Raw genomic sequence first — 17,012 nt, 5'->3', positions numbered from 1 at the left:
GGGGACTGTTGTGGGGTGGGGGGAGGGGGGAGGGATAGCATTGGGAGATATACCTAATGCTAGATGACGAGTTAGTGGGTGCAGTGCACCAGCATGGCACATGTATACATATGTAACAAACCGGCACATTGTGCACATGTGCCCTAAAACTTAGAGTATAATAATAATAAATAAAATAAATAAATAAATTAAATAAATAAAAAGAAAAATTATGAACAAAAATAGACAACATTTTTGTTTCCTAAAAGTCTTAATTAAAAAAATAAAATATACAAAAGATATGTAAGGAAGCACTCATTTATTTTTATGTGTAATTAAATTCCATGTTTTATTTTTTTAAGTTACTGTGTCTTATTTAAATTTGACTCTGCTACAGAATTCACAACAGATTCTCCATGCAAATATTTTTAAGGCATCTGATACACACATACTAATTTAAAATCATATTAATACTTTTATAAACAAGAAAAAATAAATCTGCACACGTTTGACTTTGAGAGCCTCCTGTTCTGAGACATTACTAGGAATTGTCATAATATACTACTTATACTTTAGTATAAATGTTATTTTGATCTTCATTAAAACCATATGAAACTAGGAATAGCATCCTACCCTTTTTACAAGTAAAGAAACACCAAGACTTGGAACACAAGTGAGTTGCCCAAGAACAAGGTTCTGTTACAGATGCTTTGCTCTACTCTGTTGACTTATTAAAGGACCTGGCTATCTTACATCCATATTTATACCATTGGTAGTGATTTTTATACATGGTCCTCAAAATCACCTAGTAAGGTATTACAGCAAGTATTAATATTCCATTTTACAAATGAGGAAATGGAGATTTAGGGAAGTTAAATAACGTGTTCTTTTTAAGGCCAGTCAGAAGCCAAGCAGAAATTTCTCTCTATTTAATACTATGAACAACAGCACGAGAAATAAGATTAAGAGAAAAAGAAACTGGAGCTAACAGTGTGTCTACTAATTTGTCATTGTGAAGTTTGCTTTTATTATGTCTTGTCAAGCTTAATTAACATGCTATACAGGGAGTCCCTGACATTCCCTGGGGAAATGCTTTTGGGGTCTCTATGAAAAGTAGTATCTATGATTACAAGATATTCAAAATAGAAAGTGTGAGGTAGAGAAGGAGGTTACAGGAGATTAGGTGTTTGACCTACTTTTACCCCAGTGTGAATAAAAGATTATGAGATACCTCTTCACTTTCATCCTTCTTTCTATCCCCTTTTCCTCTTTTTTTTTTTTAACTATACTTCTTTTTTTTCAAGTAGGCCAGGGTTCAATGTTAAATCAGAAGACATTGAGTGGAACTAAATTAAAAGAGACTAGTCTTGCCTATTTGGTGAGAGTGGATTGAGTTGGGAGAGATAAGAACTTCCAACTTCCTCCTGAATTTTAACTCTGGCATTGGTGAAGTAGAGTGGATGTGTGATGAAACAGTTCATCCAGCCAAAGGATGCACAAGAATTATTTTTCATGAGTATCTGGGGAATCTGATAAGTAGATGAACTGTGTGTTTGATACCTTATCTCTCTTTCTGAATAACGTTTTTCTCATGTCCTACCTCCTCTTCACTGCACCTTGAAAGAGATTACCATGATGATGCTTTCTGGGTTTTCAGATTCAACTTCTTCTGGGTCTGTTTTACCACAGAATGTTCCAAATTCTAACAATGCATCATCCACTCCACTTCATGAGCTGACCGGCTCCGCACATGATGGCTGCCCTCTCAGCCTCCTCTTCTCCACTGCAGCTTCCACGGGGTCTCCATCCCCAGGCAGGCCCCACCCCATGGTACACTGCACCCCAACTCAGGCTACCATGCTAAACTCCCTAGAATGTAGTAGGTACCCAATAATTCTTATTTAATGCATAAAGGAATCACATTTTCAAAAAACTGTCAGCTTCAATAGATCAGAATGTCCTAGTCTGCTATTAATCTTTTGCCTGATTTCTAATAACCAACTTCTGGCTTGTTCCTATGATGAAGGATCTATCCTGTACCTAGTTCCTAAAACTAGAGCCTGTATATGAAGTCCCTGACTTGATAATTCTTTTTAGTTACCAGGGTCTTAACAGACCAAGAACTGCCTTGTTGGGGCCACTTTTCCCAGGGCTCTCTTCCCAGTGGCTTTCTAATGCTGACCTCTTGCTTGCCTGCATCTCAGCACATTTCACGTTGCTGAATTTCCGATTTGTGTCCTGAGCATTTCTGCCAGAACTGTTTCTCAGTCACTGTCATTTGGCTGCTACTATAAGAAACCCACTTGAACTATGTTAACCAAAATAGTAAGTTTATTCTAGAGTTAGTTTCCTCAGAATTGAAGGGCAGGGAGCTTGGGGATTAGGCCCATGAATGGAAAGTCCTCAGGAGTCTAGGCAACGGCTGTCACTATTTCATTCTCCCTCTTTCCCTGGAGTCATACTGTCTTTCATCTCAGTTTCTCTTTGTATGCCTTTCTGCCAGCCAGTGCTCCTGATTCCGAGCATACATGATTTCCCCAGTTGTCTTCAAGAAGCTTATCTTGAATTTGTCAGCTCGGTCCAAGGAAACAGTTCAACTGATAAGATTTTCCAAACCTCAATTCCAAATTCCCAGGAGGTTTAGGTTGAGATAAGACATCTCCCTCGGTCCGATGAGCCAAGGTTAAGAAGGTATGTCATGGTACACGAAAATGTCACTGTGGGTAGAGAAGGTAGTTTTCAAACACAGAGTTGCTGTGATTAGATGCCGATGTCAAACGCCTGTCCATCACATCTTGCTGGACCCTCCAGCCAGTTCTTGGTCTAGACTAGCTCTTTCCAGCATGTTCTCTGGATACTGTATTCTGTCCACCTACTTGGACTTCATCTCATCAAATGCATATGCCTAGGTGTCTGCTTTCCTCCAAGGGTATGTCTAATTCACACACCTTAGTTCTGTTTCCCCCACAGCTCACTGTGATATCCATGGAACCCCTCATCAAAACCATATTCTCTCTTAACTTCCCCCACCCAACTTCCTGAGTTAAAACTCCAATTGTTTACTGCTCTCAGATTATTATTATTATTATTATTATTATTATTATTATTTTGAGATGAAGTCTCACTCTGTCACCCAGGCTGGAGTGCAATGGCGCAATCTTGGCTCACTGCAACCTCCTCCTTCCAGGTTCAAGCAATTCTCCTGTCTCAGCCTCCCAAGTAGGTGGGACTATAGGCACATGCCACCACACCAGGTTAATTTTTGTATTTTTAGTAGAGATGGGGTTTCACCATGTTGGCCAGGCTGGTCTCGAATTCCTCACCTCAGGTGATCCACCCGCGTCTGCGTCCCGACGTGCTAGGATTACAGGCATGAGCCACCGTGCCCAGCCTGCTCTCAGATAAATTCAAATAATGAAAATAAAATAATTATAATTATGATGAATGTATTTATGTAAATGCCTTCTGAGTTAAGGGCACAGTGCTAGACACTAATGTTTGAAGAAAGGTTTATAATCTAACAGGGTAGACACAAGCAAATTGATTAATAATGCTACAAGGTTGCATAGGCTGAGCCTTATTTGACTGGTTTGGACGATACATGCTAGGAGAACACTTAGGAAGAAGCGTCACTGAGTCACTGAGAGAATCTGTGGTGGCAATGAAACACGTCACTCAAATCTCCCACTGCAGAGATGTTTACACACAGATGGCCCCGGCTGCTGTGCTTCTCTGGATCCAATACTGTATCCATGCTGAGGCCACACTTCCACAGGCTCCTCCTAGCCAATGGCTAAGCATGGTGGGAGTGAGCCTAATCTTCTGAAACATGGGATACCTCCAACATGGTTCAAAGATTCTCCATGAGCCTGACCAAATCCTTGTTGGAGCCATGTTTCCTATACAATCCTACTACCCCAATGAGACTACCTAACCTAGTCTGAAGTGTTTCCCACCCAGTCTTCCTTCTTTCTCCCTCTCACGCACGGGGGACAGACCTCCATCACAGTCTGAAGGCTCTCCTTGCTGTCTCTGGCTTACCCCTCAACTTCTGTTTTTCAGAGATGTTTTTTCTAACAACTCTTGTACTTCTAATCTCACTTGATAATTGCTTCTAGGAGAATATAAACATACACAGCATCAAAGATAGGGTGCAATCCTTACTACACTTAAAGCTTGTTATTAGATAAATATACAGAACTCAAAAACAACTCCAACTAGAACGCATTTGGAGAGGAGGAGGTAACCTTTTTCCTATTAGCTCTCAGCTTGACCTCAACAGAGGCTAAAGTAGATTGAGTTTGCCTTGAAGGCAGAGGCACAGTAGGTAGCACTTGGTAAATGTTAACCACTGTCATAACTGTTGAAAAAATTATTGGCAACAAGAGCATCATTAACAATAGCAATGTCGCTATTAAAGCCAACGGCATTAGTAAACAGTCTAATATATATGTAATTGTATGCAGCTTATATTTCCATTAATAATTGATATTCATATCTATTCTTTCTTCCTAAGCTTAGCACAGTACTAGGCACAAAGTAGGGAATTTTCATTTTCTACTGCCCTATATGTCTGTCCTTATGACTAATTTAATACCAGGTCATATTGACTCTAAGGTATACATTTCTCTTTTTCCTCTTGAATTTGAATCAGAGGCTCTCGTCAGTGAGTTACAGACCTAAGTTCTATACTATCTGGCATTTTATTTTGGCTCTCTTTTCCTGACAGAAGCTCTCCCTGGTGGACTTCATTCCTCCTCAGACTTTACCATCCCCTGCTCCACTAAGGAATCCTAAATCTGCATATTTCCCCTAAACCCCAGATGCAGGTCTCCATCCACCTATTAAACAGTGACATCTCAACATGCTCATATCTACCTATTGGAAGGCCACACAGCCTTTACATCCAAAATAAAATCCATGTGTTCCTCCTGCTCTTCCATGTCACCATCTCAATTAATCCATTCAATTTCTACTTGGACTCAAGCTAAAACTCTCATACATTTACATATGCTGACACCTCCAGTTCCCTCATTTGTCTCTTTTCATCAATTGCTTTTATTTATATTATTTTTAATCGACACAAAATTATATACATTTATGGTGTGCAACATAATGTTGTGAAATATGTGAATTATGTAATGGTTAAATCAAGCTTATTTAACATATGCATTACCTCACATAATTAGCATTTTTTGTGGTGAAAACGCTTAGAATCTACTCTGTTAACAATTTTTAAGTATACACTACATTCTTATTAACTATAGTCACCATGTTGCACAAGAGATCTTATTCCTTCTAACTGAATCTCTATCAATTGCTAAATCCTGTTGATTATATATCTTAATTCTATTTCAAATAAGACCACTTTTATCACTACCTCCATTTTAAAATCCAGTCCCTCTTCACTTTTTTCCTGCATTAAAGCATACTCAGAACTTGCATTTGTGCTTCCATTTTCTCTGCTCTTCAAACTGTTACTGTCAGATTGGTTTATTGAAAGCAAATTTTGTATAATCCAAATTTTCTTTTCTTTTTCTGGAGACAGGGTCTCCCTCTGTCACCCAGGCTGGAGTGCAGGGGTGCAGTTATGGCTCACTGCAACCTTAAATTCCTGGACTCAAGCCATCCTCCCACCTCATCCTCCTGGGTAGCTAAGACTAACTACTAGAGGCGTGTGCCACCATGCCCAATTAATTTCTTTTATTTTTTATTTTTAGTTTTTGTAGAGAGATCGGGTCTTGCTATGTTGCCGGTCTTGAACTCCTGGCCTGAAGCGACCCTCCCAAAGCACTGGGATTACAGGCATGAGCCACCACACCCAGCCCCACATTTTCTATTTACAATTTTCAGTGTGTCCTCATAGCTTGTGGATTAACTAAAATTTCATAAGAGATCATTTACTGCTGAGCCTAAACCTATCCTTTACAGCTTCAGCAATTCCTATGTAGCCTTCAGACACTCTGTGCTCTAGTCACAGCTAAGCATTTTCATTCTCCAACATATCCAGTATTTCCATACATCCAGGTTTTTATGCTTGGTCCATGGCTTAGTATATCTTGGTAGGCAGTGCATGGTTCTGTGCTTGAGATATGATTTAAATATTGCCTATTCTATTGCAACTTTATTCTATTCCTGGTGCAGTTCATCATTCCCTTCTCTGTGTTCCAATGGCACGTTGTACATTTATTATGATAATTTGCATATGCGTTTATAAGTATCAGTAACATCTGTGTCTTCCACTCAGTTGAGAGCCTCTCTGAGGTAAGGATTGCATAACATTTATCTTTAAACTTCTACTATTATAGCACAGTGACTGACAATAAATATGAATACTGTATGAATGAAGAGAATGCAGTTCAATCTTCCCATCTCCATAGATAAGGAAACCTCCAGAGAGAGACAGAGAGAGAGAGAGATTGAACATGCCTGAGTCACATGGTAACCGGCACAGCCAGAGTCTGAATCCAAGTTCAGAGTTTTATTTTGACCACAGCCTCTGCCTTGGAACTTGTGAGCCTCTCTCCAGCTTTTCCAAGTTAAGATAGGTCAGTCCCTGCTGCCCACTTACAGGTCACACCCTGGAGTCCTACCACATTCCTAGCATCTCTACAGTTTCAAAAGATAGGAGATAGGGCACAAAGCACCTCATAAGGACCTCTGGACTCCTCTGCTGTCCAGGTATAAGAAAGCCGAGTATAGACAAAAAGATTTTCCTGATCCTATTAACACACAAGCCAGTCTTCCAACAAATACCAAAAACATTCACATCACCCTTTCTAACTCCAATGCAATTTTTTGAGACACTCTTTTCACTGAAATGTCTTCATGTCTTCTTTGCATATCCTTGGTTCTTAGGTGCCATTGAGGATCTGGTGTTTTGGTCGTTTTCTCACCTTTATCAAGAAGGGGTTCTTAATTCTGGAATCACGCGCTACCATTTTCACTAGATTCCCAAAGCATCCCTGGGGCAACGAGCATAACTGGTTTGCTTTCCCCGCTGGGAGTGGAAAATATGAGATTTCCAGGTCACAGAAGCCAGAGATGGAGATGCTAAAAGCTTTGTCACTTCACAGTTTTCTTTGATAAAACTTCCTTTCTTCTGTGAACTAACCAATGAAAGCTGTTTCTAGACAGAGTTGAGATGATGAACAGTGTTAACTGAGATCGACTGAGAAGCAGCAGGGCCCCTCCTGCCTCCCACAGGCACCAGCTGTCTATAGAGGAGGACAAAGAAGCAGAACCTTGGGAAGGACACCTGTGGTCCCAGTGGGAAGGATCAACGGGCCTCCCATGGATCAGCCTTTCACGGAGGTACTCCTCCCCCACCTCAGCAAAAACTCTCCATTGCTTGGGACATGAAAGAAAAAGGAGGGGAAAAAGGACTCTGCTGGTAGACAGAAGGCAGGCTGGCACAGTAAGTGCAGAGCTGTCAACCCTTACCTCGTTTCTCTTACATCTGCCTTCCAGCTCCCCTCATCTGGGCTCACTAAACTCAACCCATCCCTACTCCTCCTCTGCCAAGAGAGGCAAAGCACCTGTCTGTTCCCAGTTGTACAGGAAGCCCTCAAACAACCTCCAAGGAAGATTAGTGACTGTTCATAGTCCTTATCAATCTGATATAGAATGTGATGAGATGCCCACCAAGGGCTCAGAAACTAATACTGAAGGGCTTTCACTGCTTTATTTATTTATTTTGGAAGCAGGATCTTGTTCTGTTGCCCAGGGTGGAGTGCCATGGTGCAATCACAGCTCACTGCAGCCTCGACCTCCTGGACTCAATCCTCCTGCCTCAGCCTCCTGAGTAGATGAGACTACAGGCATGTGCAACCATGCCCAGTTAATTTTTGATTTTTTTTTTTTTTTGGTAGAGATGGGATTTCATCATGTTGCCCAGGCTGGTCTTGAATTCTTGGGCTTATGCAGTCCGCCCGCCTCAGCCTCCCAAAGTGCTGGGATTACAGGCATGAACCACTGCACCTGGCCTCACTACTTTATCTATGCATTCAGAGCTGGGTCTGAGCAATTGTGGTGTTTCTTAGTCACAGTCCCCTCCCTATTGCAATCTGACAGTTTACCTCATTGGGAGGAAGAGATCTGCTCCTGAACCCCAACCTGATAGAAGCCTTGCACCCCACTGACAGACCTTCTCAAACTTGAGTATCACATTCCTTATTACACCTCATCCCCTTGCTGGGCATTACATTATGCTTTATTAATCCCAGTGTTGAACACTATGAAGCTCCTTGAATCTTGCCCTGCCTAACAAACTGGATCTACACACTGTCTGCCCCTTCCTAATGACGCAACTAAGTCTCCATCATGTCTTTGAGGACAGGTCTGGTATCTAGCCCTTTTTTTTTTTAATCAATTACCGTCTTTGGTAATGAGTAAAAAGCCCCATTCTGCTGATGAATAGCAACCTACAAGAATGCAGGTGTGAATCATAAATGTCTCCAGGATGTGCACATCACTTTGTTCTCATACCTTAACCTTTGTTATGCATAGTCCAACTTTGTGATCTACAGTCCTTGATGACAAAATACTGAAGTTTTACTAGGAAGAGAAAATCGCTGTAGATTTTCATCAAATGTCAACCTCCAAATAGCTCTATGTTTTCATTTATAAGCACACAATTAGAAATTCCTCTCCCCTCTAACTGGTGGTAACTCAAAGATATCCATGCATCATTGATTTGAAATTGGTACAAGAAAACCATTTCAGATGTAATGCAGTGAAACAGAAGTTATGTAATCAGTGTGATAGTATTTGGCATGTGTTTCACATCCTTCAGAGATGTGTGAAATAATATCCAAAAAGCAAAATGAATCCACAGAAGTACAGTCATGGGACACACCTAAACTTTAAACTCTGAATATGTGAATCCAGTGAAATGTGGGGTTTTATTTGTTACAGAAACTGGAACTTGCTAATTTCCCTGTTTTTAAAAAGAGAGCAAGTATCAGTCTCAGGGTCTTTTCCAGAAAACAATGCCTGGCTAGAATTTTTAAAACAATGTAGGCTTTTTTGTATTTATTTTATGGTTCCCTTCTACTTACCAAGTGATACTGGTTTTCCATTTGTAGTAATAATAGAATGTATTCTTTTATAATAATTTGTTAGTAAAGTGAACTGATTTCAAGAAAAAATGAATGCTAGCTGAGTTGGTGTGCAGCTATGATTTAAGTCATGAAGGTGATGTCCTGAGAGGAAAATTTGGGAAACATTTAACATATAATAAAAGCTCATTTACACTGTTCATGTAAATAGGGCTTAGGTTTTAGGCACTGTTCTAAGTGCTTTCCAAATATTGGCCAATTTAATTTTCAAAGCAATCTGATGAGGTAGATGCTATTATTAAAATCCAGTTACAGAAGAAGAAAATAAAGAATAAAGTAACCTATATATGTTACTAGCCGTGGTTATAATCGTGGGGATGTGGCAACCAGGAAGCCCTAATATTCTGGGGAGAGGACAGTTAAGGGAAGTGGAGGGACAAAGGCCACTTTGATGGAAGGCTATGAGGTCAAGAATTGGATTTGATCCTTTGAGTTGTGGATCTGAACCTTTGAGTTAAGATTCGCAGTCTTTAGGAGACCCCTGTTAAAATGTAGATACCAGAGGATAAGAAACACATGAAGCTGCCATCCCAGCCACTGGGTGGGATGAGCTTATTAACTCACTTTTCAACTGGGAAAGATATATGTCTATTTTGAGAGCTCTACAGACAGTAGCTCTCAAATGTGGTCCCTGAACCAACAGTATCAGCAATCTGGGAACTTGACAGAAATGCACATTCTCAGGCCCCACCCCTACTGACTCAAGAACTCTGGGGGTGGGGGTCTGGCCATCTGTGTTTCAACAAGTTCTCTAAGCTCTATAGGATATTTCAAGGTGTCTAAAACTCCTTTTTATTACATTGTAAATTTGTCAAGATTATGTTAAAAGGGATTTTTAGATACTGATTCAAACAAATAATTATTATGTACTTGCACTGTGCAAAGAGCTATTCTAGGTATTGCAATAAAAGGATGGGACTATAAAGTTAAATAAATCCTAAAGTAAAAACAAATCCAACACTCTCACTTTCTAGATATTTTAAGTGAAATATGAAGAGATGAACTGTCCTGAGAAGGATGGCTCACTTAACCAATGCTCAGCACCCAGGAAGGCCACTCACATCCTCTGCGAGTCTACTGCATGGCTCACCGTGTTTAAAATGGGGAGGCCATCAAAGAAACTTACAACTTAGCTTGCACTTATTTATGCATGCATGTGCCAGTACAGACACATGTAAAAATACTAGTAAATAAATGAAGAAGGGATGAGATTAGGGGTAAGTGATAACTGACAACTGAGTGTGCAACTCACCAAAACTTGCACAAAAAGAAACTCAGTGCCCCTTTTTGAAACAATCTGGCAGAAAGGTATCCAATCTTTTTCAGCCTCTTATTAGCTGAATGATCTTAATTAATTAATTAATTAAGTCATATAACTTCCCTTCACCTCAATGTTATCATACAAAATGGAAACAATAGAAATAATGCCATCATGGGGCTGTTGTGAGGTTATTGTTATAACATTCATAGAAATGAGGTTATTGTTATAACATTCATAGTAAAGGGGCTGGCACAGAGTAAGCACTACGTAAATTTTAGTCATTATTAGGTAGCCCTGAAGGCTCTAAGTCGTATCTGCGATAGATTAGTGTTTTTGGTAAGGGAGTAAAGGAGTCTGGGATGCCTAGAATAGGGTAATAGAGTTGTTTGATCATTTGGGATAAAGTAAAAGTCCTGACACTAATCTTTCACTGCACATGTAGATGCAGGGTCAGTGGGAAGATTCGCAGGCTACGAGCATTCTTTTTAAATGACAAAAAGCTGGTGAAACCATTAACAAACACTTCCCTAGCAAAAACAAATGCTGCTGATTAAACTTTACATGATGTTTATGCTTTGCCCAACCACTCACATAAATGTAGCAAACATAAGCTCTAAGGAAAATGAATAAGAGTACTGTAATATACACTCATGTTATATACTTATAGTTTGTTTTTAATTTTAATATATAAAGTCAATGTCTCCATGTTCACAGATCTACTGTTGGCCAGTACTGTTATAATGTACTTATCATTCCTCAAAAGAGCAAGCTTATAATTAATAAAAAATTAGTATGTAGGTTATTAGTAAGCTTTCCAGTTTTTCTAAAATACCCATTAGAATCATTTTCCCCTCCTCTTTATCAACAATAAAAAAGCAAAATGATAAAATTTAAATACTCTCTGGGACTTAAAGATGATGGAGATTTTAGAAATAAACCTTTTAAGCACAAGCAAAATTTAACTGTCCCTAGGTCAATGTTTCTCAAATAATATTTATGTAGCAGGATGTTAAGTGATATTTTCTAGGAAAAAAAATTCTGGTGAAAAAACATCAGCTAAAACCTTACTTGTTCATCAACATTTATAAATTATATTACTTGGCATTGTATGCCTGTATCAAAATACTTCATGTACCCCATAAATATATAAATCTACTATGTACCCATAAAAGTGAAAAAAAATTTTAAAAAATGTAAAAAGATTCATAATTTCCAGCAGCCCCATGATGGCATTATTTTATTGTATTCAGCATATAGATAAGGACACAATGGCACAGAGAGATTATATGACTTGTGTAAGGTCATTAGCTACTAAGATACAAAGCCAGACCCAATCCCATGCAGTCTAGTTTTGGAGTTCAACTTGACATTATAATATTTGATTGTTTTGCTTCATTTTAGGAAGAAAGGCCGAGTAGCTTAAGCTTTCTCGTATGACATTCTGAATTTATGAATATAGTTTCCTCCCAACTACTTTCCCTGTATAAACCAAAAGCATGACAATCTGTTAAAGAAAATTGTTAACTTTATTGTCCAGTGTTTTCGAAACTTATTTGAGCTTAGAAATATATATTCCAGGGACAATCCTAAATATCTGGTAGAGCTAGCATCTCAGAAACACTACAGGGAATACGCAAAAGTAAAAGTCTTCTTCCTTTCTAGAGGACAGAAACTTAAATTTAGGAAAGATAGTCTAGTGTAGCTATTATATGACAGAGAAAAGAATTAGAGGTCTTCAGAAGGCAAAAGTAAAGCTGAGAAATGCTGTCTTTAGAAAGTGAAAAACTCATTCACCACTTCCCTGGTTATTAGAAAAAGAAGAGCGGGAAGTTTAAAATAAAAGAGAGCAAATATTAATTCACACAATGGGAGAGAAAAAATATGATTCTAAAAGGTAACCCAGGTAGGAAACTAAAAAGGCATTTATGTAGAGTTTTGAGATTTATGTGCAGCAGAAGTGGCTAGGGGAGGATATAAAGATTTACCTGACCTTTTGGATCTATGGCTTAGAAAGAATAACATTCTTTTTCTTACAGTATGGAAGACCTATACTTTTCCTCACTGGACTTCCTTGGAGTGTCTCTGACAACTGTATCTGGGGAGAATTATCAGGGACCTGAATCAGTGGGGTGGCTCTTTGCCAATGTCTGGTAGCAAACAGTAAATTCTACCTCTTTTTCTCCTTCCTTCCTTCCTTCCTTTCTTTTTGCTAGTTCAGAAAAATCTATGTTGTCATATGGTTGAGATGTCTTCAGTTCCAAAATACATGTTTCTGTTGTACAGTGGTCACCTGTAAGTGCCCTGCCACTGCATTCAGGGAATATATATTCAATTGACTAAACCGTGATACTCTGAGTAACACTCTCCTTTTCAAGAAAATAGGCTTTTGAGGTGACAGCTCTGCCTAAGAAAGCAGAAACAGTATTCCTTGCAATTTCAAATTCATCATACAGATCATTCCCTTGAGGCCATCTTCTTCCGGGTTTCTTGGCTTTCATCTCTCCCATCTTTAAACAGACTGCCAGAACAAATGTCTTTTAAGGCCATTCATTTTTACTGAAAAAAGAACTAGACATTTGAAGGACTTTATTTTTAAAACGCTTTCACAGGAAGAGTAAATGTTGATTACATAGGAAATCCTTATATTTTACCAAGCCATTAAAAATGTTTGATGAGAATACACAAAGAAAAGCATGATTGAAACCCAAAAATAAATGAATGAGTCTTGGAACATAAACTCATTTTGCAGTCTGGTCTCATTTGTGCTTGGGATAAATGCAGCTTTCCAGCTTACTGCTCACGTGTACTAGGAAAAGGTGCAATTATAATTTAAATGTGAAACTCTAACAGCTTGGAATGGGTTGAATTTATTATGCAAGCCAATTTAAGGGTTTCTAATACACAATGGGAAATATATTTAGAAATCAGATTATTATTCCCAATGCCTTTAATTTCAGTTTATAATATATATGTATATTTATTATATAAATTCATAAATATATTCCCTTTCCTTGTCATTTTAAAAAGTGACAAACAGCATTTACCCTAGGCCAAGTACTGTTGTAAACATCTTACATATATTAACTTGACTTGGTCCTCACAACTCCCCTATGAGATTGATATTATTACCTCATTTTACAGGTAAGGAAACTGAGGTACAAAGAGGTTAAGTAATTTTCCCAAGGTCTCACAACTAGTAAATGACAGATCTGACAGTCTGACTTCAATTTTAATATTATATTCATCATAAGAGATTTTTGTAGGAATGGAGTCAAAGCACTTTATGAGATACATATTAACCTACTTTATCACTCAATGTCAAACTTGACATTATAATATTTTATTATTTTGTTTTATTTTAGGAAGAAAAGTTAAAACTTTTTATCTGAACTTCTGCACTTATCAGTATAATTTCTTCCAATAAGCTTTTCTGCATAAAGCGTAAAAAATGCTTGATAAACCAATAAGATGCTCTAATAAACAGTGACATTTATTCAAATGAGGAGTAGAGAACAAAGTCTGTATTGGTGGGCAGTGTGATGAGGCCTGGAATGTTCATTTCTGCAGTGTTTTCCCAGACTACTACATCTTATTTTTAGAAGCAGCCTGCTACTCCAAAATGTCTTTAGAAATATTGGTGATGGGGCAGTTTGGTGAGAGGTGAAGAAAATAACATGATTTCAGATAATATTAACAGGAAGTTCATTTATGAAAAATAAACTTTGGAGAAGAGTTACAGATTCATATTACATCTCAAAGCAATAATGATTATATATTTATTTGCAGATGTTGCACAGCATAGCAGAAGCCCATAGAAGTGGTATGTAAGCTTTCCTATTGATTCTAAATGTTAAGGAAAAAAAAAAGTATGACTACACTAACTCTTTCACATAAAACTTACTCAGTTTTTATCTGATTTCCCCTCCCTTCAAGATTCAGATTAGCATTTCCATTTTTTTTTGAACTCTGAGATAGGAATCCTTGACTTTTATACTTGTGAGGCAATCTACCCTATCTAGCCCCTTCATCCTTGTGAATATTTGTCCAAATGTCCAAATCATGCACAATCTTAGATTCTGCTTTTCTACTGAGTCCTATTGTGGGCTGCTAAAATATTGAGAGTCATCACATCCCAGCAGTTAGCATGAGTGTTGCTGAGAACATAAAATGCCAGCTGCAAGCCCCCTGGCACCAAGGTCTATAACTCTGAGCAGCAATGCCCAGTGAAATTTTTAGAAGCAGATTCTCTCTGTTCTGTTCTTTCCATTTCATTCAAAAACAGAATTAGTCTTTCTGACCCCTTCATTGTGATGAATATTTTCATGTTAAGAGTTCTCATGTTGACACAGAGCAGGCAAGGCTCCCCCCATGGTCTCACCACTGGGACCATCTGTGTTTCTGACTGATGACAACAATTCAGAGGCTTGAATGAGCCCCCATTTGCAGAATACATACTAACTTCTGTGCTACATTCTCCAGCTGCCACCTCTGACTTAACTATGGAGGATCATGAGTGGTGTTGGGCCCAAACGAACCCTCAATGAGAAGAAAGAATTCATAAAGGGTGTGAGAGGCAAGGATCCTCATTTAGCAGCCTCTCTTCCCAAGCTCCCCTTGGTACTATAAGACATTTCAAAATCACAATTTTTAAACCAATTGTTTGTCACATTTCACAGCTGGCAGATATCTGAGAATTCTGCAATCCAATACCAAATGGTGAATTTGCAATATATATTTGAAATTCTATGAACAAATACTTAGACATTGCCTCAAAAAGCAACAGAAAACAATTCTACTTAATGAGCAATTCTGAACACAGTTTGCTGGCCAGCAGTTTTAGATGGCTATTAAAATCTCAATCAAGTTTTCTTTCAAAATCTTAATTATAATCTCCCCATATGAACTTAAGTAAAACAATATGAAAGTGAACCTGTTATGTGCAGTACTGATACTGTTTAAAGCCTATTTAACATCAGTTTTTATAATTTATGATACCATTAGAATATTGAGGTAAATCAAAATTCTTTACATTCTGAAGTCAAACTAAAGCTCTATTTAATAATTATTAATTGAACTTAAACTTGTAAGTAGCAATGTTGTTGGCCTAATCAATGTTAATTATCTTTCCTTCTCAAACAGCCTTAATTTTGTTCAGTTACCAACCTTATTGAATGGCTATGATCTTCAGGGGAGTCAGGGCCATCTTTTGCCTCAAGTGATGAATGATTTGTCAGGTCCTGATGGCCCTGATCTGGGGCTAGTGTAGGCCTGGACATGGCGTGAGATTCTGCCCAATGAAGCATGAAGAGACTTCTGGTAGGGATGGATGCTTCTGAAATAGGAGTTTATTTCTTTTAAAGGGACTCACAGAATACTTTTTTTAAAGCTAGACATCCTTATGTTTGGATGTGAAGTTTAGAAAAAGGGCAATCGTTGTGCAATCACAAGGGGAGTCAGCCCAGAGTAGAACAGACACATACTGTAGCAGAGTGGACAGAGAAGAGACACCTGGATCTTTGACCTGTTGTTCAGCTATTGAATTAGTCATTTCTGAGCCATCCTAACTTAACACTGCTTGTTATGTGACAGAATAAATTTTCCTAATTGTTTAAATATCTAAGTCAGAGTTTTCTGTTATTTGCAGATGAAAGCGATTTAATCGTTACAAAGACCCTGAACCTGTGAAGTACCATAGAAGATAAAATTTAAAATATACAAATAACTATCTATAAATACAAATAACTGCAATGCCATGTTGGTAAATGTAGGGATTGACAGTAGGAAGAGAATACCTTAAATTAGGGACAGTAGGATGGGGAGAGAGGAAGAAAGTCTTACAAAAGTTGATGTTTTCACATGGCACATGGCTTGAAAGGACAGGGTTATATTGATCACAAGCAAAGCTAAACAGAGTGGACACTGGGAATAAGACTCAGAGAAGCAACAAGTGGAAGAGCTTTACAGGTAGAGCCATCATGTAATTTATCATTCAAACTACTATTTTTGAATGTGAAATGGGAGGCTTAATAATATTAATACCAAGACAAAAGAAATAATCCAGGACTGACCCAGGGAAACCAGGACATAGGGCTGACACAATTATAGTGCAAAGAAGAATATAAATGGAGTCTCAGAGGAGGGGAAGTATAGAATGTCCTTGAAGAACAGCAAGTGGGCCCACTTGGCTGGCATGCAGACTAGATACAGGGGCCTAATGGGACATTATCCTGGGACCATGATGTAAATGGTTTAAGATCCAAGTGAGGTGCCAGTACTTAATTTTGTTCACAGTGGGAGGCCATAAAATTTCAGGGCAGGGGAGGGGTGAGGTCAGACCTATGCTGCAGGAAAATCAATCCGGAAAAAGGCAGGGGAGACTGGAGAGAGGAGGTAGAAAGCCCAGGAAGCGTCTGGTGTAGTAAATCCTTTCCGGGTAGTGAACCATGCTTAAAGCCGCGGGAAAGCAAAAGGGCACATGCAAATAATGAGGAGAAAAGAGCAAAGGGAAAGGAAGGCTCCAAAGTCAATTTTTAGATCACTTACACTTGGGGAGTGGGCAATAAAGAGAAGCAAACAAAGGACACTGGGCAGAAGTGTCAGCAAGTAGAGAAGAAAATTATCATGCCATGAAAACCAGAGGGGACAGACTTTCA

General features: G+C 38.5%; 1 protein-coding gene across 6 annotated transcripts in view; it reads right to left on the bottom strand.

Moving 5' to 3' along the window:
* Positions 1-17,012, bottom strand: part of PLPPR5 (phospholipid phosphatase related 5) — a 111,762-nt gene that overhangs the window by 63,969 nt on the left and 30,781 nt on the right. The window lies entirely within an intron of this gene.

The sequence above is a fragment of the Pan paniscus genome, chromosome 1 (genome assembly GCF_029289425.2).
Source record: "Pan paniscus chromosome 1, NHGRI_mPanPan1-v2.0_pri, whole genome shotgun sequence".
Classification (NCBI taxonomy): domain Eukaryota; kingdom Metazoa; phylum Chordata; class Mammalia; order Primates; family Hominidae; genus Pan; species Pan paniscus.
This window is presented reverse-complemented; position numbering and strand designations above follow the sequence as displayed.